The 24,011-nt window shown below is 52.3% G+C and overlaps 1 pseudogene; it reads right to left on the reverse strand.

Moving 5' to 3' along the window:
• Positions 1 to 1,728: 1,728 nt before the first annotated feature.
• Positions 1,729 to 24,011, reverse strand: LOC119099092 (protein SSUH2 homolog; annotated as a pseudogene).

A 24,011-nucleotide genomic window follows, 5' to 3' on the forward strand; every position in this document is an offset into this window, starting at 1 on the left:
GACAGACATGTTTCAGGACTATTGTTTCCCCCACAGTCCTTTCATTAAACTGCAACTGAGTGGTGATATGCCCGCTGGCGACAGCCAGCTACGTCGCTTCACTGATTACATATGACAGCAGCAGATTCCCCTATGACGCGCTATAGTGGCGCAACGTCGCTGCATTGCCATCTGATGACTTTCTAGCGTCGGACAGGTCCATAGAATGGTAGGGCTTGCAGAAAAGGGTCGGAAGTCATTACAGTGTCTCTCTGGATCGTACTGCTACCCAGGAGCCGGCGTCTGCAAACCAGCCGGTGGAAGAAGACGATTTGTTATCTACACACTAGCCTCATACGCTGTCTGTGCTGAGAATGTATTGTGCCAATAGTTGTACCGGTATCAGACAATAATCCAGGCTTGTGCTTGATTTCTCTGCAGCGGAATCGAGTCTGACTCCGACTCCATGCATGCGGCTGATTTTGACTCCTCCTCCGAGCAGAACGATGAACTGTTGAGCTGGCTCCGGTTTTGGTGACCGCGAGCGAAGGCAAGGCGTTTCATGAACGTCGTAGAAGCATGCATAAAACACATATTTGCATGATAAGGGAGCGATTGCGCAGCGAAGGCGACGTAGCGCTTCATTTGTTGCAAATAAAAGCATGTCAAACTACGAATATTCGTTGCCATTTATGTTTATACTTGAATGGATTCGCCATCCATTCCAGCCAACGCCGATGACTCAACTACAGCTGACATTTTTGAAGGAGCGGAATCAGCTGCGGCTCAAAGTAATTTGCTCAATCCCCGGGGAAGAGACACTCAGCCGGAGGCCAACACAAGCCTGGATGACTCACGTGAGAACATCGGTCTTGCGCCGACAGTGTGGCGGCGGCTTTGAAGGCAGATCGTCGGAACGTGCAGGCACTTTCATGTTTGAACATATAAATAATATCACATAGAGGTAGAGTTAACGAATGAGGTAACGGTGCAGATGCAAGAACCGACGCCGAATAAAGCTCTGCTGAGTTGGATAAACGGTGGGAAACGGCTCAGTGATGGAGGGAAAGTTAGCGCACAAACACCGACGAATGCTAAGCGGTGCAGGTAGATATTACTTCGGGACAGATGTCTAAGAAGTCCTGTAAGTAGCTGTAACAACTGAATTCGCTCATAGTGCCGATATGCCTAAATGAGTGCGATGCCGAGCTAAAGCGAACTTGCATCGTGACGGATATCATAACGTAACAAGAAGCTTTTGTCTGACGGTAGTGGTGAGAAAGACAGACACAACAGTACATTTGACAAGAGGTATGAAATGCTCGGTGCGTTGTGCCTATTGAGCCCCTTCACAAATACGCCAGGTCACAAGCTGACTCAACAAGGGTATGAACAGACACAGATCAAAGTGGATGGATAAGCACAAACTAGGTATGAATGAAGTAATTATCCAGAAAACGCCATCAATGAGCGTTTCCCACGCTGAGATTGTCTTTACCTAGACGCAAAGGTGACGCAGAGTGCAAAAAGTTACCGCACCCGAATAATACTGTTTAGTACGACAAACTAGGCTCACCAAGCATGGACAGTCGACACTGAAAGGCAGCAGTAAAGGCCCCTCGCCTCGACAACACAAGCGTCAGTGCGAGATGAATGCACACCGACCCAGGATCAAGCACCACATGACACGTTCAAATGTTCTTCTGGGAGACGTCTGCTCCGCAGCTACTGTGATGACGTCACCAGGGGCTATCGTCGAATAGTGCCGGTAAGCTGTGGGTTCTTCGGCAGGGTCTTGCCGGACCCTAGCCGGTGCAGCGGCTAACACAAGGTGTTCACGCCAGCGCACCGCGCCCAGCTCCAGTCCCAGTCAATGAGCGACCTCCGGGTCGCGGAATAGTGCCGGTGACGTCACGGGGTCGATGGGGCTCGCGTGACGTCACAGGATGGAGCAGCAGCCCCAGCAGTACTTGTCGGGGTAGTCGGGCGCGTACACGCGGTTCTCGTAGCCGTAGACCCAGAAGCGGCCTGAGCGGGACTTGTGCGAGTAGCATACCTCGGCCACCGGCACCACGCGCACCTGGTGACGCTGCAGCCAGCAAGATGAGTCAGAGGCACACCGGCTGGTGTCGGGGCTATTTCAAATCGGAAGCTAAGTGTTTTCCATCCCGCTGTTGGAGGGAAGGAAGCAAAGTAAAAGCCGCACATAACACGCTACTATTTGAGGAGCGCTTCATCTATGCGTGCGCGTGCTTGGGTCGCAAATCCTCGCCTATGCACACTCACGCACGCAAGCACACACACAGACACATTTCAGAGGTGTCATAATTCGCTTCTACTGACCGGTGAGATATTCCCCCTTAGTTTTGGAAATCCTACAACAATTGCAGCAGACTGAACTGAAATGCTTGATGTTGCTTACAGCCTTCTTACACAAAGCACTCATCAACCCTTCTTCACGCGCCCAGCATCATCAAGCGTATCCACTCTTATACCAGACACAGTGCACGTCCACTAACCTGCACCAGCACCCACTGGTCGCTGAACTGACATGCGCCAGCACCCGCTGGTTGCTGAACTAACCTGCACCAGCGCCCGCTGGTCGCTGCACTAACCTGCGCCAGCACCGCTGGTCGCTGAACTGACCTGCGCCAGCACCCGCTGGTCGCTGAGCTGACCTGCGCCAGCACCCGCTGGTCGCTGCACTTACCTGCGCCAGCACCCGCTGGTCGCTGAACTAACTTGCGCCAGCGCCCGCTCGCCGCCCGCTGATCGCTGAACTAATCTGCGCCAGCGCCCGCTGGTCGCTGAACTAACCTGCGCCAGCACCCGCTGTTCGCTGAACTTGTCGGCATGCTCCAGCATCAGCTGGGCGGAGGCCATGTTGATGGCGGCGTCCGGGTAGTGCGACAGTGGCGCCCACCGCCGGCGCCTCCTCCTCTACGGCCCACCTGGCCGCTGACCTCGCGTATCAGCTCCTCCGGCAGTGAGCTGCGCTGCACGATGTGCTCTGATGTGTTCACCTTCCTGGAGGGCGGCGGCAGAGCAGCGGGTTGATGGCGCCGTGCGGCCGTGGAGGGCTGTTGCGAGGTGGGGTGCAGAGGTTGATGGGTGTACTACTCGTGTGAGGGCGCAACGGCAGCGCGACAGCGTTAAAGTGATAGGTGTGTGCAGTTAAGTAGGAAGGATTTAGTTGGATTACAGTAGTAGTGTTAATGGCGGTGTCGGGGAGCGACGCAACGGGTCAAAACCTGGGTGGCTCGGTGCTCGCGGAGGTTTCCGGTTGGCGTGTGGCCGATGTGAGAGGGTGGTTCGGTCCATCTGTTACGGAAAGGTGCATCGATGTTCGCAATGGGGCATGTAGCTGCGTGAGGAGTTTGCCAGCCAAGCCCCAGAACAAAGGCAGCAGGTGATCTAAACAGGCAATTAATATATCCCATTTGTCATGCCTGAAGACGGGCAATGAATTACCGTACCTAGCCAAATGAATGCTTACTTCAAACAGATGGATGAACCTCCAAACCACAGAATGAACGGCAAGATGTCATACGACATGCAAACATCTCACAAGGATGCACACAGCAGGAAGCAGCATCATCGTTCACCTGCCACATCCGTCACTAAACTCACGATGCAGATCAAGAAGTGGCAAATTCCGTGCGACGAATGATCTGGCCAATGCCCTTCAACAGTGCATTGACAACGTTACCAGGTTCGAATGCAACGACGATCTCGCCGCAGCACCCGCTGCTCCGAGTCAGCCGGGCCGGCCAGCATTGACCAAAGATGGTGAGCACCGACCAAGAGATGGTGAGCACTGACCAAGAGATGGTGAGCACTGACGAAGATATGGTGAGTACTGACCAGAAGATGGTGAGCACTGACCAGGAGACGCTGAGCACTGACTAAGAGATGGTGAGCACTGACCAGGAGATGGTGAGCCGGATGTAGCACCCGCACTTGGCCGTAGCTGTCACAGGGCGGACACGCCACCCGACCCTTGGCGTTACACTTGAGGCAGTCCTGTTTTCCGTCCCCGTAGGCCGAGGCCTGGCAGTAGTAGCACCGCTCCCGGTACCCAGAGCTGTCTGCGCTCCAGCCGTTGCCATGGCAACTGAGGCATCGCGTCTGAAAGGGAGGTGGAAGTGAACCGTAGTCGAGGCCAGCGTTGTCTATCAGTGAGCGGGGGCGAAGAGCGGAGAGGGGGTCGACGATTTAGAACGGGAGGCAAATATGAAGCAAGTTGGAGGATTAAACAGCCTGGGTGAAGATAAAAGAGCACAAGGCATGTCAATGATAGAAATCAACCGGGTTTATGGTGGAACAGCCAGGAAAACGCGCTAGTTTCCGTCGCGAAAGAAGCCCCATCACCACCATAATCTTGTTTCGGGGGATTTTGCAGGCAGACCGAGATCGTGGACATGCTCAATCTGCTGACGGTGACAGAATCGACGACCAAGTAGGTCGTCGATTGACCGTTGACCCTGTTCGACCACCCGGCACGCGCCATCATCGGTGCCGACGTCGGCAGGCGGTCGTGCTGTCTCGTACCCATCCTTTGCCGTGGCACTCGGCGCAGCTCAGACTGCCCTGGCCCTTGCAGCGGTGACAGTCCTTGGCCGAGGCCGTGTGCGGAACCTCCACCACCTTCACCTCGTCATGGAACAACTGGCCTGAAACGTCAGAAGTGTCGGCTCACCGGACATCGCGTGGTGCGTTGTCGGGACGTGCAGCCGCCAGTGTACTGGATTGCCAACGGACAGCGTTGCTCGAGGCATTGCTACCTTGGGGAGTTGTAAGGAAATGGTCTCAAAAAGTAAGAGTAAGCAGAAATGACGGCCTCGTGGCGGACATCGGTCATTCTAACACGTAACGGGCATGGACCCCAGGGCAGTTGCAGTAACGGGGCACACACTGCGGGAGCGGAGTGGAGCCTGAAACAGTCACACTGTCAGCAACAAAGTGAGCTAGGACCCAGCAGTAAACATAACCTTATAAAAGGAGAGGCCGCGAATGTCCCACCCGGTTAGCTTTGGAATCAGGTTTCACTTTCCAAACTGGAAACATCTATGTTCACACGCACGCCATTCCATCAAAGTCCTCCTTTCAGGTTCCGACCTGCCTTGATTTAGCTTCACGCTGTTCCGACCTCGTCTGACCTGGCTTCCCATACGCCTTAACCTGCCCTGACCTGGCTCCTGAGGGCTCGCTCTGACCTGGCTCGGCGGGCACGCTCCACGGCTCGGGCGCCACTCCGCTGCCCGGGCCGTCCACCTCCCCGCCAGAGTAAGGCACGAACGTCCACGACGTCTCCCGCTTCTCCGTGAACGTCTGCAGCTCGTACTGAAAGGCGCCACGCTCGGGGTGACCGGCGCGGCCGGCTACGCGGGGCACTTCAGAGCGGACCAGCCGGACTCGTGTCCTGCTCATGATTACCACTGGCCTCGTTACGACGGCAGAAAAGCCACAGAAGAAACGCCCATGGCGTACGCACGTCGTAATAAACATATGATAGGACAAATATGAAAAAGGCGGAACGCCAGCGCGCTAGCACACCTTTGTGCATGGCTTATAAACTTAATGGCGCAGAGTGGCAAGACAACAGGATTTAAACCGTACTGACGGCGTGGTGGTGTGTTGAATATAACATTACTTGTGAGCACATTCCAGGAAACTGTAGAGACGTGGGCAAGGCAGTTCGATGGATTATAATTTCTATTAAGTGATAAAACCAAAGTGAGCTCGGACATATGCGTAATTTAAAGATGCCAGATTAGTCACCACAGGTGCATCAACAACATGAGAGAAATGCAATCTGTTTCAGACGTACACAGCTAAGTTACAAACTGGGTAAACCGAGAAAACACCAGGCGAGACATTCTTCTCGTACCAGAGAAAGAACGCGACTACACGTGAACAGTCGATGTAAAATCCAAGGACATGCGCATTTTCTCTACGCTAATATTCAAACTCGTAGATCCCCAGCACCTTCACAAATCGGAGGTCACGTAACCGTGGGACGTACGAAGGTTTTCGCGAGAAACGATAAAAACTAAGACGCATTTACCAAAAACACTGCAGCGCACCACAAGCACGCTAAATTTGTGGCAGGGCGTAAACAAACATGACATATGCGCCAATCACACATGGCATGTCAGTATTTTTATTTGTATGGATCTAGCTCCATCTAATTGTCTGTGTCTGTAAGAGTGCATAATAATGAATGCATGTAAAAATTTGATAGCGGGGCATGTGCATTCTATGAACCCCTTGAATACCACCCTGAGAATGATCACATTTAGGGGTATCTAGGTGATCCGACATGATAAAGGCAGTCGGTGTTTAGTTCGCTAGATAAGCTGCGAATGTGTGGGCTGAACAGGGAAAATTATGTAAGTTGTTAGGTGCGTTTGAGAGGTACACCATTCACAGAGATAAGACAGTAGTAATAGGCTTATTCCTCGGCGAAAAGCCAGGAATTGGCTCCATTTCATTTATATATTCTCCTGGTCTTTATCCGAGGAATAAGGCTATTGTTACTGTCTTATCTAAATGGGGAAAATGGTTAAACGTCCCTTCAAATTGTTCGAAAAAAGATCTTCCTCTACTCAGCGTCATGCCAAGCGCCAGAGCTGCACCAATTAATCGCTGCCTTCCCGTTTGCTGTACCGCTGTAGACCACAACGCTCACCAGCGCTCTGCGCTTATAAATTAATGAGGCAGACCGGAACCCATCAGTACGCTTAGAAGGTTCATCACTGATGCATTTATCGTTTCCAAACATCGACCGCCCGGTTTCATGCACGCGCCACGGAGCACACTAATCCACGTCCGAGTCTGCATGCGGCGGTTTTCCAACGGCTGGTGATAAGGAGGCCATGTCTCACGTGGTGGGCGGAGGTGTAGTTGATTTTGGTCATGCTCATGTGGCGGGCGGCCGCCCGGCCGTAGCAGCAGTGGTCGGTCACGTGACAGAGGAGGGCGGCGCGCGCCTGCTGCTCGCTGATCTCGGCGCCCACGTGCACGGGGGTCGCGTGGCGGCGCGGTGCTCGGCTCAGCCCATGTCGCCTCCGGCGGCGGCGGCGGCACGCACACTGCGCGCCGAGTCAAAGGTCAGAGCCGGGGTCGGGGGTCGGGCGCGGGGGCAGCCGTCAGCCTAGGTCAGTGCCGGTCAGAGGCGTCTAATTGGGGAGGGGGGATGAAGTCTCGCAGAAATGGTGATCTTGAACAAAACAGTCGCAGACATATCGATATGACCTTGCGTGGACGCACCAGGGAAACGATGAACGCAACATTTTCTACGCAAAATTCGAAAACGCAGATGTGCGTTGAGATGCAAGTTGTGCGAGCAGTTTACTGCCGGAGCACCGCCGAGAGACCAAGGATTGTGTAGTGTGGGTGTGGTAACGGGAGTGTCATGAGACAACGTGGATACGAGAACAAAATCACCTGCTGGGCTCAGAGTCATGCGGACGGGTGAAACATGATACGAATAAACTAGTGGGAGTGTTAATACATATAATCAATACCTCGTATATTCCATGTGATACCTGGAAAACAGCGTTCGTAAAACATTGCGAAGCAGCGACTGCCCGAGAAGAGATGAGCGCACATCAGTAGGTATTATGCTGTCAGGTACATCGAAGAACCGCACAAAGCACATCAATAATCGGTGCGTAAATGTTTAGCTGAAGCAGAAATCTTAGCGGATATACCTCCAATAAAAAACGTATTTTCACGGTTCGGAAAAATGTGGCATGCACCAATGCATGTAAAGAATATCCAAAAGTTGACATCGTCACCAAATATTGCAATAGCGTGAGACGCTTTTTAAAAAATGTATTTGGAGGTCTGACCAAAGTGACTGTAAATGTAACGGTGGTCGCTGTCAGAGGCATGTAACAAAACATTGCACGGACTGTACGACGCTTCCGTATACCTGGTCCGTCGTTGGTTGAACAGGTTGGTGTGGAAAGACGGTGGACCGCCTGATGTCATCAAGTGGCATGCCGAGCTATGCATCTTTGCGTCTTTAAGCCCACCGCATCAACCGGCAGCCAAAGGCAACCATACGTCTGGAGCTCCATCGAGGAGCGAGGTTAGTCCAAGCGACTTGCAGTACACAAATGTCTTGGGCGACTGGCGCAAGTGTGGCTGATGTCTACTCGGGTGAGGAAGTACCCGCTGATGCCGCGGCCAACAGGAGCGGCTTACCGGCATCGAACCCGAGCGCCTCGTAGCCGGGCACCGAGTCCAGCACGTCCAGCGGTGGCGCCGTCGGCACAGCCTCATCCTCGCCGTCAAAGTTGGTGTGCGCTGAAACATGGCGAGGCGTTGAAACGCAGGGGAGCTGATGTTGCGGTGCGGCGCTCGAATGTGGTGAGGTAGAGAAGCGGAAACACACTTGACAGCTGAACGCAATGCACGAATACCCGTTGAGACAACCAAGCGCGGTTAAGCGCTGAAACACGATAAGAAGCTGGAATTTGGCAGGCTGCCAAAGCGTTGCGGTATGCTTCAACGTGCTGCGTCGCCGAATATGGCGCGGTGCTGCAACACGGTGGTGAGGGACATTGGACATAGTGCGGTGCCGAGACAATGAAATGTAGTGAGAAACTGAGACCTGGAGGGGTGCTGAAACACGATGGGAAGAGTCTGGCCTAACATGGGTGAGCTGAATACGGTATATTGGCAAGCATATTGCTAACTTTGCGATAAGTTGACGCCTGATGGTCCAACCACGCAGCTCATCCCAACAACGAAGTATTGGGCCGCATTATGATTACCGCCATATTATGATTAGGCCACATCATGATGAGCAGCACAGCCAAGCACAGTAGCATATTGCACCATTCACATGACATTGTCGGCTTTGCCGCAGAATATAACGTAATATAAAGCATGTAAATCAGAGGCGTGTCCAGCTTACGAACTTTTCTGCTGCGGTGACACGAAGAACGCACTTCGAGAGGAGAATGTATCGCACTGCTTAGACTGATGAGTGAAATCTTCCCAACACATGTCACCACTCATTGCCGACGTTCCATGCCAAAAAGAGTCGTTCAATGCTCTCACACGGGACGCAAGGCTTAGTTAAATCTAAGCGCGCGATGTTTTCAGCTCATTGCACATGCGCCGAAACGCAGATATCAAAACAGGCAAACTCAACACGATAGCTCGATACACACAGCGTTGATCCGCCCACAGCGTGTTTAGAGTCGCCCAGTCGCCCTCGAGATGCTTGGAGCGCCACGAGTCCACTGCTGCTGCTAGAGTTGTTAACAGGCGGTTGCAAAGTAACCGTGGTTGCAAATATAAGCGCTCGCGCTTGATTGGTTTTTGGTACTTTGAATCATGTCGTGCCGACCAATCACAGGTTTACCATGCCAGTATGCGCAACAGACAGTCCTGAGAGAGGCTTCTTCAATCAAAAGCACAGCAGCAGAACTATCATTGGCATCACGAAAGATCTGTCCCTTTTTTGCGCATCGATGCTATTCATGACCGTCTTAACCACTTTTAGTGTGTTATCTAGGCTCAGGCTCTCACAATAAAAGTTTTTTATTCTAAAACTGGTGCAAAACATCATGACAGCTACAGAAATGTCTTCGATCCGGGGCTCCATCACAGAAACAGCGGGGTTCTGAACTAATCTTGTTTTTGTGGCCTTCAGGTCTGGATCTGAGCCTGTCCAATTTCAGCTGCATTTTAGTGGCTCGGATTCCTGATTGCTCAATGTTTTGCGTGATTTAAACCAGACGCGCAACATAAAAACGATAAAACACCGTTTACTGTAATAGTGTTTTCCAACGAAGGTCTCTCTGAAGTTTGCCTCGGGATGCAGTTCGCAGTCCCACCAGAGTGGGTCTCGAAGGAAAGGCGACGTTCGGCGATGCCCGCAGGACGTTGGTGCAGTGCTGTGCGCGCGAGATGCATCGCTGCAAGTGCGTAATAAACCCGACAGACAGAGGACACCCCAGCTGTGAGCGCGTTCGAGCACCAATGCGATGTGCACCAACAGGAGGATGCGCGGTGACAGCGCGGTGAATAACGTGGGTGCGTGGTGAATGATATGGCTGGTGATCGCGTGAGGCGGCAAAACATCGGTCTCAAGCATGCCGCATAAGTACTCAGCGGCCCGTCAGCCTTCTGCTCCCAAATCGTGCTTCTGTACTTCCAAGTGTGTCTCTTCGCGTCCCGTTTGCAGTAAGCTGAAATTTTTACCTTGGCATTACATGATGATCAATGGTAGTGTAGTCAATGGTCAGCATGCTTGTCACAACTGTTCCTAGGCACCATGCATACTCACTGCTATCTCAAAATACTGGTCAAATCACGAATGGCAGCATCAAACATACAGCTTCACAAAAACCGACGACTCAGCTGCCCATGTTTACCCAGAATGCGTGTGGATTTACGTAAGGATCTGTATTTACCCAACCGCAGGATTTCGTTGTTTTTTGTGTATACAATTGGCTAATGTTTAGGGGCCGGCGGGGTAAGTCTACATAGTATACCAAGTTGGTAGCACTGAAAACCGTGCCATAGTTTATGGCCGAGTACTATATTTGGACGACAACGGCGTGGCTGCAGTGACGAATCAGGTTGGATTAGCACGTGGCTCTGTCGCAGATGATTAGGTAAGACTGAAATTAGCATTGAGTTAGAACATTAGCATGAGGTATTAGCACATATGCGTTAGCTTTCCAGGCCACTTTATATTCACTTGTTCGGTTGGTAGAGCACTGGAATATGATATGGCTGCCCTTGTAGCATAAGAGCAGTTTTATTTGCAGCGTACGTCCGTCAGAGTAAACAACTGTAGTGTCGCAATGAATAACTGACGCGAATACCACACATGTAATATTCACATGCTTCGATGTAATATCTATCCATTTATCTATCTAAGATCCATGACGCGCTTAGAAACGTGTGTAGCAGTCAGAAAACCTTTCCTGGCTTTCCCGGCGAACCTGTAAAATGTGGAACATGTCATACCCATTTACGTTCATATTACCTGTCACATTCGGACATTATACGCAGGTCCTCTTGCTCAGCGGCGTAACCAGGAGTTCGCTCAGGAGGGGCCAAATCGGGCTTAGGGGTTTACTTTCAGTTGTGGGTGACGTTTCACCAATGGGGACCTATTTTGTCGCAAAAGATTTCGTTTCTTGGATCCGGAGAACCTTTCATGCTTCAGAGCCCATATAGGTGTCCCGAGGGACTACTTTTGTATGTTTTCGTCGCCATACGGCTTAGGCTGCGTCTTATTAGGCTGCGTCTTACATATGCGTCTTGCGGCGTCTTAGGCTGCCACAAGTGCCGCTTAACCGGCCGTTTCGCCAACCGTTTAAGCCGCCATTGGGCCCCGGCGGCCTAAGGGGTCTTCTCTACCTGTTACTTCTGCTTCTACTTCTAGGAGGAGGGAGGGCATGGTCCCAAAAGCCCCTTGGCTACGCCACTGTTTTCCCCTTCTCTGAATTATTGCCGCCACAGTGTGTGTAACCACGTCTCTGAGATTGGAGAAGGGGTAAATCAGAGTTGGAGGGGGAGGTTGAACTGAAATCTGGAGGGAACGACTTGAAAAATGCATTTTGAATGCAGAACAATTAAAAACGTGCACTCTATGGACAACATTGGAGGAGACAAAATCGCGCTTCGTAAAAATTAGAGGGGACATGCCCCTCCTCCCGTGGTTTCTCCCATGGCCGTCGCTGCTCACGGGGCGCCAGCAGAACTGCCATTCGGTCCGCACCTGGTCCATTTCTGAGCCGGGCACCCACCGCCAGAGCGGCACCCGGCGATCGCGTGCGGTGTCGATAGCTGGGGCGGAAGCGGCAGCTCCTAACGAGCCAGCGACGACATGGTTGCGATTGAAGCTGGCGCCGGCCTGACGCGGCGCTGCACGCTGGCGCCGGCCTGACGCGGCGCTGCACGCCGGCGCCGGCCTGACGCGGCGCTGCACGCTGGCGCCGGCCTGACGCGGCGCTGCACGCCGGCGCCGGCCTGACGCGGCGCTGCACGCCGGCGCCACCGCACCAGCTCAGCGGTGGAGCCCTCGTGTGACGGAGAGCACAACATTCTGACGGCAAGCGCGGGCTGCAGGACGGATGAACAGCGGCTTCTGAACGCCTTACAGCAAAACGCTCGCTGCATTCCGCCGCGGGCGTTGTTTAGGTAGGTCATTAGCACTTGGTATGCGTGTATTTGACGAGCGTGGACACTCAAGGCCCAATCAGCCGTTGGTGACCAATTGACGAAGGGACGCCCCGGGAAACATTGGCTCCCACAACATCATAGGCGGCAATGCCACCCTCACAGGCAGAAGCCCCAAGCAGCGTCCTCTGAAGGTCCTCCCGCGTCCAGCAGCGAGCAAATATTAGGCCAGCAGCATTGTGCGATGCTGGAAATGCATCAACACCACCCCGGTCATAGGGGCGTCACGCTTTCACGCCATCGCGGTGGCGTGGAAGGCGCATGGCGGACGGTGCTTGGTCCACTATACGTCAGAGTTCCATTAATGGGCGCCCTACGGCGGGATATTGGCGGTGGAGAGCGAGCTCCTCCCTCTGGCAAGCTGCGGGGAGCAAGCGGAGCAGCCTATGCGAAGCCCACCACGCACAGTGGAGAAGATCAGGTGGGCATCAGTATCATCATATTGAAAACCATCTGCATGGTGGCTGTTATGGTCTCAGATCAAGGCCATTTTCATGTTGCATATATGTGCAGTGAAAATAGGTGGGCACAGCAGGTATACAATAAAATGATATGGGCAATGGTGAAATCAAATTATACGAACAATGGTCAAAGAGCTAAAACAGATTTATCAATGGACTATTGGCAGCGGTCAAAGGTCAGTGGTAAAGAAAATTACATCACATGTGACGGTCTTAAACGTGCTCAATGTTGTGGCTTCACACGTAGGATGGTAGGCGTTTCCAGGCAGCTGCGGCTCGATGCGAAAACGCCGTCTGCGTGGCATTCAATCGGTGTCCACGCAGGAACAGACCACCTCTTTTTGAGGCGCGTTTTACGGGTGGAAACAGCGGCGCGTGGCACAAAAAGCGCGCGGACCTCGTGAGGCGCGCCTCCTCCTTCAGCGCCCTAAACACTCTGATCACGTCGTGGCGCGCCGCCACGACATCGATCCTCGGCCATTCAAGGGAATTTAGGGCAGGAGTTGCACGATGACGCTTTTTGGAGCCGGTAATTATTCTTGCAGCAAAGTTGATTGCTTTTGAATTTTGTGTAATTGGCTCTTGGTCGCCCCACCCCACACGCACAGGTGGCACATGATATAAGGAAACACATACGCCTGGATGATGATGTTGAGAAGATCAGAAGTAAGGTAATGACGGAATTTGTCCAGAGAATTGAGAATGGCATTGCATTTTTTTCACGGCAATCGAGGCATTGGCGCCCTTTGCCAGGCCAAAGGAAGACAACTATGACACCAAGAAATTTAATGCCACTTGAGGCATGCATAGTCGAACTGTTTACTTCAAAGTGAAAGTCAGCTGACTTTTTTAGATTTTGCCTTGACCCAACGAGCATAAAAGCATTTTTTGTTTTGTTCATTTGTAGAAAGTTGGGACTGAACCATCTCTTAAGCTCACGCATGGTAAGTTTCAGTCTGGTTTTGAGGTCGGCGAGACCCGGTCCGTCAAGGGTGGGGGGGGGGGGGGGTGACGTGCGTAGTGCCGTCAGCGTAGGAGATGATGCGGCCATGAGTCAAGTACTCATACAAATTGTTGGTAAGCAAAATGAACAAAATTGGACCGATGATCGAGCCTTGGGATACACCTCACGAAATGAGAAGGGTGAGCCGTCCTCCACGCACCATCTGTACTCGGCCACTAAAAAAAAACTCCTGAACCATCCCACATCGGTAACGCCATACCAAGGCAGCTTGGTGAGGAGGACGTCGTGATCGACCCTATCGAACGCCTCTGACAAATCGATTGTCGTTACCGACGATATCAGACCGCCGTCAGCGTTGGTGACCAGGCGTTCGGCTGCGGCGTGCTCAGCGTCCTCGGTCGAGTGTCGTGGCCTATAGACATACTGGGATGGATGCAGCAGCGCTGTCGCATTCAAATACTCCGTTAGCTGTGTGCAAGCTACCTTTTCTAAGATCGTAGAGAGCACACTAGGTATAGATATGGGCCTATTATTGGGCGGTGCACTGGGTGGAGTCCGATGGGTGCAGTCGCAGCACCTCGTGCGTATGCGGGAAACTATGAAATGATGACTGTCTCATCAGTGAATGAATGAAACCCTTACATCAGCCTTTGATATATGTTTATAAGACAAAAAACTGACGTTTCAAATCAAGAGATGATATATGACCTTTGACCTTTGATATATGCTTAGAAGACAAAAACACTTACGTTTCAAAGCAAGAGGTAAAACTTCACCAGACAATTCGCACATCAGACATTTGTGCAAAATGCAAACAAGATATGTGCGTAAAATCCGCTCGAGCACGTTTCCAGGAACAGAAGCTTTCCAAACATCTGTTTTTGAAAACGTTCTCCAAGTTATTTTCCTTCTGGAGACGTGTTTCAAATAATGGAGGTTACGGTAACCTCCACAAAGAGCTCGGCGCGATTTCAAACAGCAAAGTCCAGTTAAGCGTACAAGAAGTTTGTCACCCGCGTACCTCCTCTTTGAGACGCAGCAGTGATGTGCATGGGCTGGGAACCGCAAATAAAGCGAGTAATCAATGTCAAGATCCGTTTCTCATCTGTCTTTTAAAAACATTGATTTTGAAAGTTTTCACGTTTACAGAGCCCGTGTGCACCTATCATGAGCAAATTAAGCGAGAAGTATGGTAAGTGACAACACGAAATGCATTTAGCTTACACGTTGCAGCACACAAAGGGACAAACAGTCAGGTAAAATGAAACGGACTAGTTGTGTCACCCACGCAGACACGTACGCACATATACACGCACGTATGCACACACGCACGCACACACACACACACGGACGCACACACACACACACACACGCACATGCACACGCTCTGCACTCATACCACTTCGCCCACGCACAACAATCCCCGACACTCGAGCGAGCGCAGCGCGCGTGTGGCTGTCGCCCTCGCAGTGCTCTCACCGCTCGACGAGCAGTAGCCAAAATGCTCGAGACGTCCGTTGCGGGCGAGACGCGAGTTGCGGTATTTCTTCAGCTTCATGCGCGCGTGCCGCTCGCGGCCCGGCAGACTGAGCATGGTCCGCGTCGGCCGCCGCCCGACCAGCGTCGGGCTCGACGGCCAGCGCGCGTCGCGGCCGACGAAGCGATAACGGAATCTCGGCGCCGCGCCGCAGTCCCGATCAAAGCAGAACGCCGCCGACGATCGATGCGCACTCGGTGCGCGAGTGGGGCCCCTGCGAGGGGAGGCCTGGGGCGCCCTGGGAGCGGATGTCCAGGCTACCCTGGGAGGGGTAGTCGCGGGCTCTGTTGAGAGGGGAAGGATGTGTCTTCTGGGAGGCGTGTCTGGGCTCCCCACGGCATGAGTGTTTGTGTCTTCCCGTGGATGCGGTGCTCCTGTTGCTCCTCGGCTCCTGCTCCTGTTGCTTCCTCGGCGAGAGGACGTTTGAAACGGGGAAAAAGGGCGTGCCCGGTGATTGGCGGAGGGCAGCACTGGACCTTCTGGGAAGGGAGGGCGCTCTTGTTCCTGTCGGGGAGGACGACTGGAGGAGTCTCTTGCTCTGCGTTGATGGGAGGATGGCTAATCCCCAGGAGAGATGTGCAAATTTTTAGGAGAGTTGCGTTTGGTGCTACCGAGGAAATCACGATCTCTGTTGCTCCTGGTTTTGATAAGGGACTACATGGCCTTCTAAGGATAGGGCTTTGGAGACCTTTGTATGCACCCTGCCTCAATGTTGTGCAAATAATTAAAAGCCCATAAAGTCCCTGGAATTGTAAATCTGTCGCTCTCCTCACGACATCTACGCCTTCTTTAATTCAGTAGAAAGGGCTTGGCCTCCAGTCGGTGCCCAAAGATCTCCATCCGTCACCACGGCGGGCAATATCAAGTCAGTCCCTCCAGCACTGACTCAGCGAGAAAAAGCTCGACAAAAACCGGGCAGCAAGTGATCACAGGAGGACGCCTATCCACAGCGAGAGTGCATTGACGTGGTCGTCCGATCACTGTCTATTAATCAGCTAATTCGCAATGCATGGTTGAACAAGTTATCTTGGATTCAAACGGCACCTCACATTTCCTTCGTCCGTCTTTCTTTTTTTACTTTCGTTCATTCCTCGAAGCTGGGCTTGCTGTTTGTTTCTATCACTCCCAGATGGGTCTGTCACCTCGGAGCAAAGTCCGCTGCCCTCCGATGCAGTTTGTCGGTCCGCGGGCGGAATCTGTCACACCGAGGATAACACCTGTCACTCGCATCGGAGACCCGTCCCGTCGGTCGTCAGTGCCACGCCCGCTGCCCCACTGCGGACCGCGTCGGTCCACGCCTTCCACACTCCTCTTGGGCCGCCTCCACTGACCGCCGCCCGCCCCCTGACCGGTCCCACACGCACCAATCACTGACAGACGCCGCGGGACCGCAGCCGGCGCCGAGGGCCGTCGTTCGGCGCCTCCCAGCCGACGCCGCGGGGCGGGGCCGCTGCTAATTGTGCGGAGGTGCTCGTCTGACGGCTGCCGCTCCTCCCGCGGTAAACAGCGCGTGAGTGAACGTAAACTGACCGGCTTCAAACGCGCGCTCGACGAGTCGCGGAGTGGACGGGTATGGCTGGAATTCTATACAAGTGGCCAATAAGTAATGATCAGTGATTCAATTTTTAACGTGCATCTGTGTTGGATTTTTGGAGCGGTTTCTTTGTTACTGTAGTGTGTGTACGTGCCTACCCTTTGTCGTTTATTTAATGTGACTTGTTCCACCAAGCGGCAATGTGTAAGGCATTGCTTCCATTGTGTGTGGTCAACGGCAATATACATCAGATGCGATGTTGTTCACTGTTAACGTCGTAGTAAAAACGCAAATTCTAGAAATTATTTTTTTTTAAAATTCTACAAAAAAATTAAGACGGAGGAAAGAGTAATGCGCATGACCACGTACATGTAAAACTATCTAGATTTTTACGCAGTTCTCTTCTCAACATTTTTGGTGTGAAGCAAAGAATGCCAAAATACAACGGCATGGAATCCCTTCCGTCAATATATTTATAATCGCCTGATGTAAACCACAGTTAAAAGAACCGCCCATCCTGGCGAGCAACGATATTGTCAGATCAGTGACTTCCACTTGACAATGCTTCAGTAACTGCGAAGATTTGGGTGAATCGGTGATCGTCTTACCAGTGGAATTCCAGGCTTGCGCGGATTGAGTCACTGGAGTCACTGGTTGAGGTGTAATTACCTCTATATTTGGAGTTTGACCCGCTATTCACTTACGCGGGCTGGGTCACTGGGGTCACTGGTCGAGGTGTAGTCACCTCCGTATTTGGAGTTTGACCCGCTATTCACTTCCACTTAGGCATTACCATTCAAGTTGACAGCAAGGCCTTATGGTTTAGAATAAGGTAGATTCAATAAGGTGATCAAACCGGGGCACTCTGGTACTCACAGCAGCAACATTTAGATGCATGCTTGGAATGCTGGTCTCTGCGCGTTTACCCATTACTATATACCGAAATTCAAAATCCAACTACGCCTAGTCCCCCTTGCTTGTGTGGCTATCCATATGAAGACCCTAAACATTTTGTATTGAAGTGTCCTCGCTATCATGAAATCCGAATTTCAGTGCGACGTAGAACAGATTGTATCATTCCAAACTTGTACGAGTTTACTCACAACGTGCAATTAAGTATCCACCTCAGAGGTAACGGTTTACAAGATTGCACTGGGCAGCAGATAGCAAATATTCTCCACGCATTTCTTTTTCAGACCAAGCGATTCGCCTAAAAACTTTCAGCGGGCGCGGGCAGCAGACGGGCCACTGGGTGGCGTTGCCGGGCCGGGCGTCCGCCGCCGCTCCGGTTTACACATATAGCCGTCCCGGGCCGGCGGCGGACGTCCGGCCCGGGACGGCTTACAGATCTGACGAGTGGGCGGTGGGTCATGGGTTCCCTGGCGGCGATGGCCATATCTCGCTATTGTTGGGAAAGACACTCAGGTTTAAGCGTTCCGCTTATGCGCCAATCCACTCACCATATAATGTACCGTTTCATGTCCGCAATCGAAATAACATCAAACATCAAACGTCAAAACCATGCCGCAAGACATTGATTTCTACACTGGACACCGTATTTCTTGCTGTTGCTGGCCATCTGATCAACTCGGGCAGAAATCAGTGCTAACCCATTTCTTACAGGAAGTGTCCCAGTTTTGGGGTATATTTTAAAAACCACACTCTTGTGAAATCTCAGGGCCATTTACTCCTGATAACAACACTGAATGCTGAGATGCACCGTCAGGACATAATCAGAACATCAGTGTTACATATTTTCGAGTCCAAATTACGCTGTCAACACTCATGCAGTGGTCACTACCGTCGTCATGGCAACCATCGTGCACGCATCTACTGCTGCCAATTAAAAAAACGCTTGTGATTGGCCCAGCAGCCAAGGTCTTGTTACCGAGAAGTTTGGTTGGTTGAAGTTTTAACCAGTGCGTCAATTGGATCACACCATACTCCCATTCCCAAAGCCGAAGTGCGCCTTGAAAAGAGTCACTGTGGTGCATGCCATATGGAAGAAATCAAAGCCGTTATGAAACGTTCTGTTGAATTGGCAGGATGATAGCTCCATGTTTGCATATATTTTTGTCCTAAACCGAGTGTTTTAAGCTTGTGTACCATTATTACACCTATTACACAAGCATTTTATACATCAGTGTGCTGTAAACATTTCAGAGCGCTCACTTTGGAAAAAAGCATGGCAAATGAAAGCTACTACTGTCATAGAAGTGAGCATGGAGTCAAATGGGATTTCTCGCGCAGGATCGGCTACTTTAGACCGAAATTCCGAGCTGTTTAGAAGGGTTTTGAGAAAACTGGTGTTGTCTATCAAATCGCATGAGTCTGTTGTAAAAACGAGTGAAAAGTAAAGAACGTGGGTTATTTCCTTTAATGAAAGAACGGATACATTATTTGCATGTGCTTAAGCCACACTGTGATCGACACGGCAACAAGCAGCTCTCCTCAAACGACACAAATAATTCGGTTTGTGTAGGAGCGCACATTCCCTACTCCTGCAGTAGTCTCGCACCCGCTCTGGAAGGTCTGAGGATCCGCGCCCGTATGACTCACGACATCTCAACTAATGACCGAGCCGTTTTCCTTCCCTCTGGTGGTAAATGAGGGCTGCTGCTCTCATTTACTTAGCGTCATGATGGCACTCAGACCCAAACGGACGAACTTAATCAATCACATTCCAGCAGGATGAAGGCTGTGCGTTCCTTGGCGACGGCAACTGCGCGGTTCACGGTTGTGACGAGAAGCATTAATTATTTGCGTGCCGCGCAAAATAATTAATACTTAAAACGTCATATATCACCATTGTCGCCGATGGCCTCTATCTCTCTCTCTCTCTCTCTCTCCTCTCTCTCTCTCTCTCTCTCTCTCTCTCTCTCTCTCTCTCTCTCTCTCTCTCTCTCTCTCTCTCTCTCTCTCTCTCTCTCTCTCTCTCTCTTCTCTCTCCTCTCTCTCTCTTCTCCTCTCTCTCTCTCTCTCTCTCTCTTCTCCCCTCTCTCCCTCTCTCTCCCCTCTCTCTCTCTCCTCTATCTCCCTCTCCTCTCTCTCCCTATCTCCTCTCTCCCTCTTCTCTCCTCCTCTCTTCTCTCTTTTCTCTCTCTCTTTCTCTCTCTCTCTCCTCTCTCTCTCTCCCTCCTCTCTCTCTCTTCTCTCTATCTTTCTCTCCCCCTCTCTCTCTCCCTCTCTCTCTCTCACCCCTCTCTCTCCTCTCTCTCTCCCTCTCTCTCTCTCTCTCCCCCCCCTTGCCAGATGACGATCTACAAAAATAGAGCAGTGATGTAACCGTCTCCCCCTTAGATGGAACATGCGATAAGATAAGGTGACTGTCTCCCACGGGGAAGCGTTGGTCATGGCGTCTCCAAAATACAGTCCTGGTGGCAGATATCTCAAGACTGATCTCCCAGGGGGACCATCCTTGGCCATCTCTTCAGGATGGAGTCTGGTCGGCCATCTTACTCCACCTTATGACCTAAGGTCGAACCTCTTAACCTTGGCACCTCGACCCCGCGTGATGATGACTCAACTGAAAATGGAGCACAGGCGCTGACCAAATCCTCCGAAATCTTCTGCCTGACATCGCCCTCGGTCCCATTGTCCTGGGGGAAGAGCCTTAAGACTAACGTGGCTGTGGCGAAGCCCCTGGAACGAGCGGAATGAGCCTCTCTGGTTCGGCTGGGATTTCCTTCGTGCAGTAAGTCGTCAGAGAGCTTGCCATCCATAAACAGGTCCGCTCATGGCTGATCAGGCACGAAACTTGCCATGGGAGGTGGGAGGGGGACAAATGTCAGATCTTTCCCAATTCCTGGCGAATTTGCATTGAGCTGACGAAATTGCCCTGCAACCTAGTGCAAACCTCTTGATTCAAGGGGGCATGTTCCTCGTCCTATCACTCCTCCCCTCCCCCCCCCCCCCCATAAGCTACATTCCTGCGGCTGGCGTAAGCAGCTTGCCCCGTATCAACGGAGGCCATGCGGGATGAAGAATGGGGCATTGAGTGAGGAAGGAAATGTGGACGTGCATTCTTCAAACAGTGGCCTGGAAAGTTCATGACCATTCGAATGAAGCTGGGTCTGACGGACGATGATGAACCCATCACACCGCATTCCCCCGCCGCGCTGATTGGTTGGCGTCTCGAGACAGGGCCGCAGGACGGCCAGTTGCTCCGCGGTGGTCCCCCGTCTGGTCGCGACCTGCGCCGGTCTCTCGTTTATCCGCCGCCATTGTGAGTTTACCGTTTAAGCCACGTGCGGGTGTCGTTGGAGACGGGCGCGGCGCAGGCGAACTTGAGCTTTGCTGCGGCGCCCCGCGGCGCGGCGGCGGCGGAATTGGCATGCGTCCGGCTGATGGGCGGAATGCTAGTTTATCGGGTGCCAAACAGTTGCGCAGGCAAGGCCGGGTTCACAGCCAGGTTACAGCCTTGCCGCTGGGGCAGCTGGTACGGTTCTTGAGGCGCCAGAACAGGCCTCCCATTCACAGCCGTCGATGCCTGAGAAACGCCACTCGTCTCTAGCGCCGTAGATAAAGTTCTATGGAGCGCATCAATCCCGGTCGGAGGCGCCTGAGGCGTCCCAGCTGGCACCCGGAACGTTAAACTGAAGGATTTCACGCGCCAGTCGACGAACGCCCCGTAGCTTAGCAGCGCATGACGGGAGCTCGGCCGGTCGCAAAACTCTGAACCCATAAGAGCGTCATTTGGAGATATTTGAAACCACAATGCAACACCAAGAGTTGGCAACGGAGTTTGCAATTCATCAAGAATAGATATTGCAAGCCGTTTTCACACACACTCAGAGAAACTGTCCTTCACTCTGTCCTCACTCATCTACTCCTCCAGAATCCCCGCAACGCCATGTCCCTATGGGCCCAGCCATGGCAGTTAGCCCTGAACCTCCAAAGCTTCCAAATGGCTCCCAGCCAAACTGATCCCAACCAAACCAAATAAAAGAACATTGCTTTAAAAAACCGCTTCATTCATGGGGCGCTGTAAGCGTGTTGGTCCGATAAGCAGGTCCTCTTTAGATAGTGGGGCGCTAGCTGAAATATGGCGTGGACGGCCGAGAAGTCGCCTCCCCTTTCCGGGATACGGAGATCGCGAGCATGGTGCTGCACGCTCCCGAGAACATTTCCCATTGAGCAAACGTTATCAGAAAGGTACTTGCACAGGTTTGCTGCCAGTGCCCGACATATTGTCCGCAAATCCCTCCTCCGTTAGGGAAATAAAGCACATCTGTACATACTGCTGTCGGTTTATGTGAGATGGTCTACCCGGGGGTGGCATGCCGCTACTCAAAGCAACCTCTCATGACTTCTGCCATTCTTCTTCAGCAGTCTGCCAACGTGACCTTGAGACCCTTCGCTGGCTTATTATCTTTCGCGCGCTTTCGTCTCTCCCGCGTAAAACGAGGCGCGGGGCCCTCCGACCTGTGAAGGCTGCGGGCGCCCGCGTCGCCCCGCGGCGGGTTTCGCGGCGGTCGCGGTGGTCGCTGTGGCCCCCGCGGAATTCGCGGGTCACCACTGCGTGACCGATTTGTCCGTCACCATCGGTGTGATGGACAAGCCCGTGTCACCCCCGCCGGGCACCGGCGTCGTCCTCGAGTGGTTGTCACTTAATATTCGTGACAAATGCCACCACTGAATGACCGTGACAGTTGTGGTTCGCCAGCGGCCCCCGAAAATAAGCGTCCCCATCACTGCAGCGGCGCGCGCGGCGGTGGATGTTATATGCCATGTGGTAGCTACTATATACGAGGCGGTGTTTGTTCATGTTTTGCAGTTATCAAAACAATCCGGAGTGGGAGTTTGTGTACATTGCTGTATTCAAAACAAAACACACAAATGTTGAATATTTGATCTAGAGACCCAAAACGTCCAGCATCAAACAGGAGGCGATTTTTCATTACAATTTGAATGTACTTTTGCAGTCAATGTTCACAAACCGAGCCGCAGCGGCGATCTCATCAGAGACTAGAAGCCGATTTCCCAACGCATTTCGCTCTGCGCTGTTTTGGGGATCCAAACTGATTACTTTAATCTCCGCAGGCAAGTTAACGACCAGGCAGTCCAACGCAATGTGACTAACCGCCACAGGCCGGACGATAACGGCTCTTGATCAGGGACACGCAGCATGTCTGAAAAATTAAGAGTCGCGGCAGAAGACCGCGTGAAGTCGTGGCTGGCAGGCATTACCACCGCGCCAGGACATCGAACTGGGAGAGGGCGCAGGGCAGGACCTCCACGCCGATCATCAACATGGTGAGATAGGAAAATGAGATTTTGCCGTTTTTTTTTTTGTCAGCGGCGTTTTGGGCGATTTGGGCCCCCGCTTCGTGCCTCACGCAAGCCAAATTCCAGAGGATACCCTTGGTGTGAATAGAGACCATGCTTCTCTATGGAGGTACAAAGCTCCACCATTGTCTGGTCGCTACGGGATCGATGACTTGAACGGAAACTCTTAAGGAACAGTGCATCTCTTTTCAAGGCACTAACTCCGCAGGAGATGCAACACGCTTTCATTCGGCGCCAGTAGTATGAAGCTTTTACAATGAATAAAACCCGGGCTTCTTAGGCGGGGATTCGTTCTTCACTACAGACAGAGCATATCCGCGCAAAGCCCGCGGTTATTTCCACAGGGATTCCTCGCCGCCACCGTCAGCACTAATAAAGCGAGTCCCCTCCGTCAATGTCACTCAACAGTCGCCTCGGCAGACCAACTGCGGTAAATCGCCGTCCAGACGCGCCCCGTCAGCTGACCTCATATGTGGTGCCTGTCCTCACTTGGATCTCAGCTCGGTCGCACCGCTGCGGGCGCAGCAGAGGTTATCGCGACCTGTGTAAAGGCCCGCTTCCAATTGGCCGCGAGGAAGGAAATCACGTGATTTTGAATAATGATAGAAGTTTGAGTGCATCCGTAATGCTTTCATTCATGCTCTTATCGATTTTCAGGGTCGATGAAAAACATGGTCGGTTGGTTGCTGTCGCACGCGCTGAAAGCGAAGTGCTGCTAGGAATTGACAGATTGTGACAGAGAACGCTCCTTGATAATTTGAATACTATATCAGCACGTGCTAACAATCGCACACAGCGATTGTCAGTGCTTCTGTGAGTGCGTTCCAATCGAGCAGCCAAATTCAGCGAGTATGCTAAGGGTCCCACCTGCAGTTGTTGTATTGCAACACGACATAATAAATCACCCGAAGCTAATTCAGCCATTGTTTCAAACGTCACAAGAGTCACCCCCTACAATTCAGCGGCCGTCGACCCACATCCAGTCCGGGGGCCGCCAGCCACTTACTGCACGAGGTCTTCCTGCCGTAGAGC

The sequence above is a fragment of the Pollicipes pollicipes genome, unplaced genomic scaffold (assembly GCF_011947565.3).
Source record: "Pollicipes pollicipes isolate AB1234 unplaced genomic scaffold, Ppol_2.1 Scaffold_4740;HRSCAF=5597_pilon_pilon_pilon, whole genome shotgun sequence".
NCBI classification, from domain to species: Eukaryota; Metazoa; Arthropoda; class Thecostraca; order Pollicipedomorpha; family Pollicipedidae; genus Pollicipes; species Pollicipes pollicipes.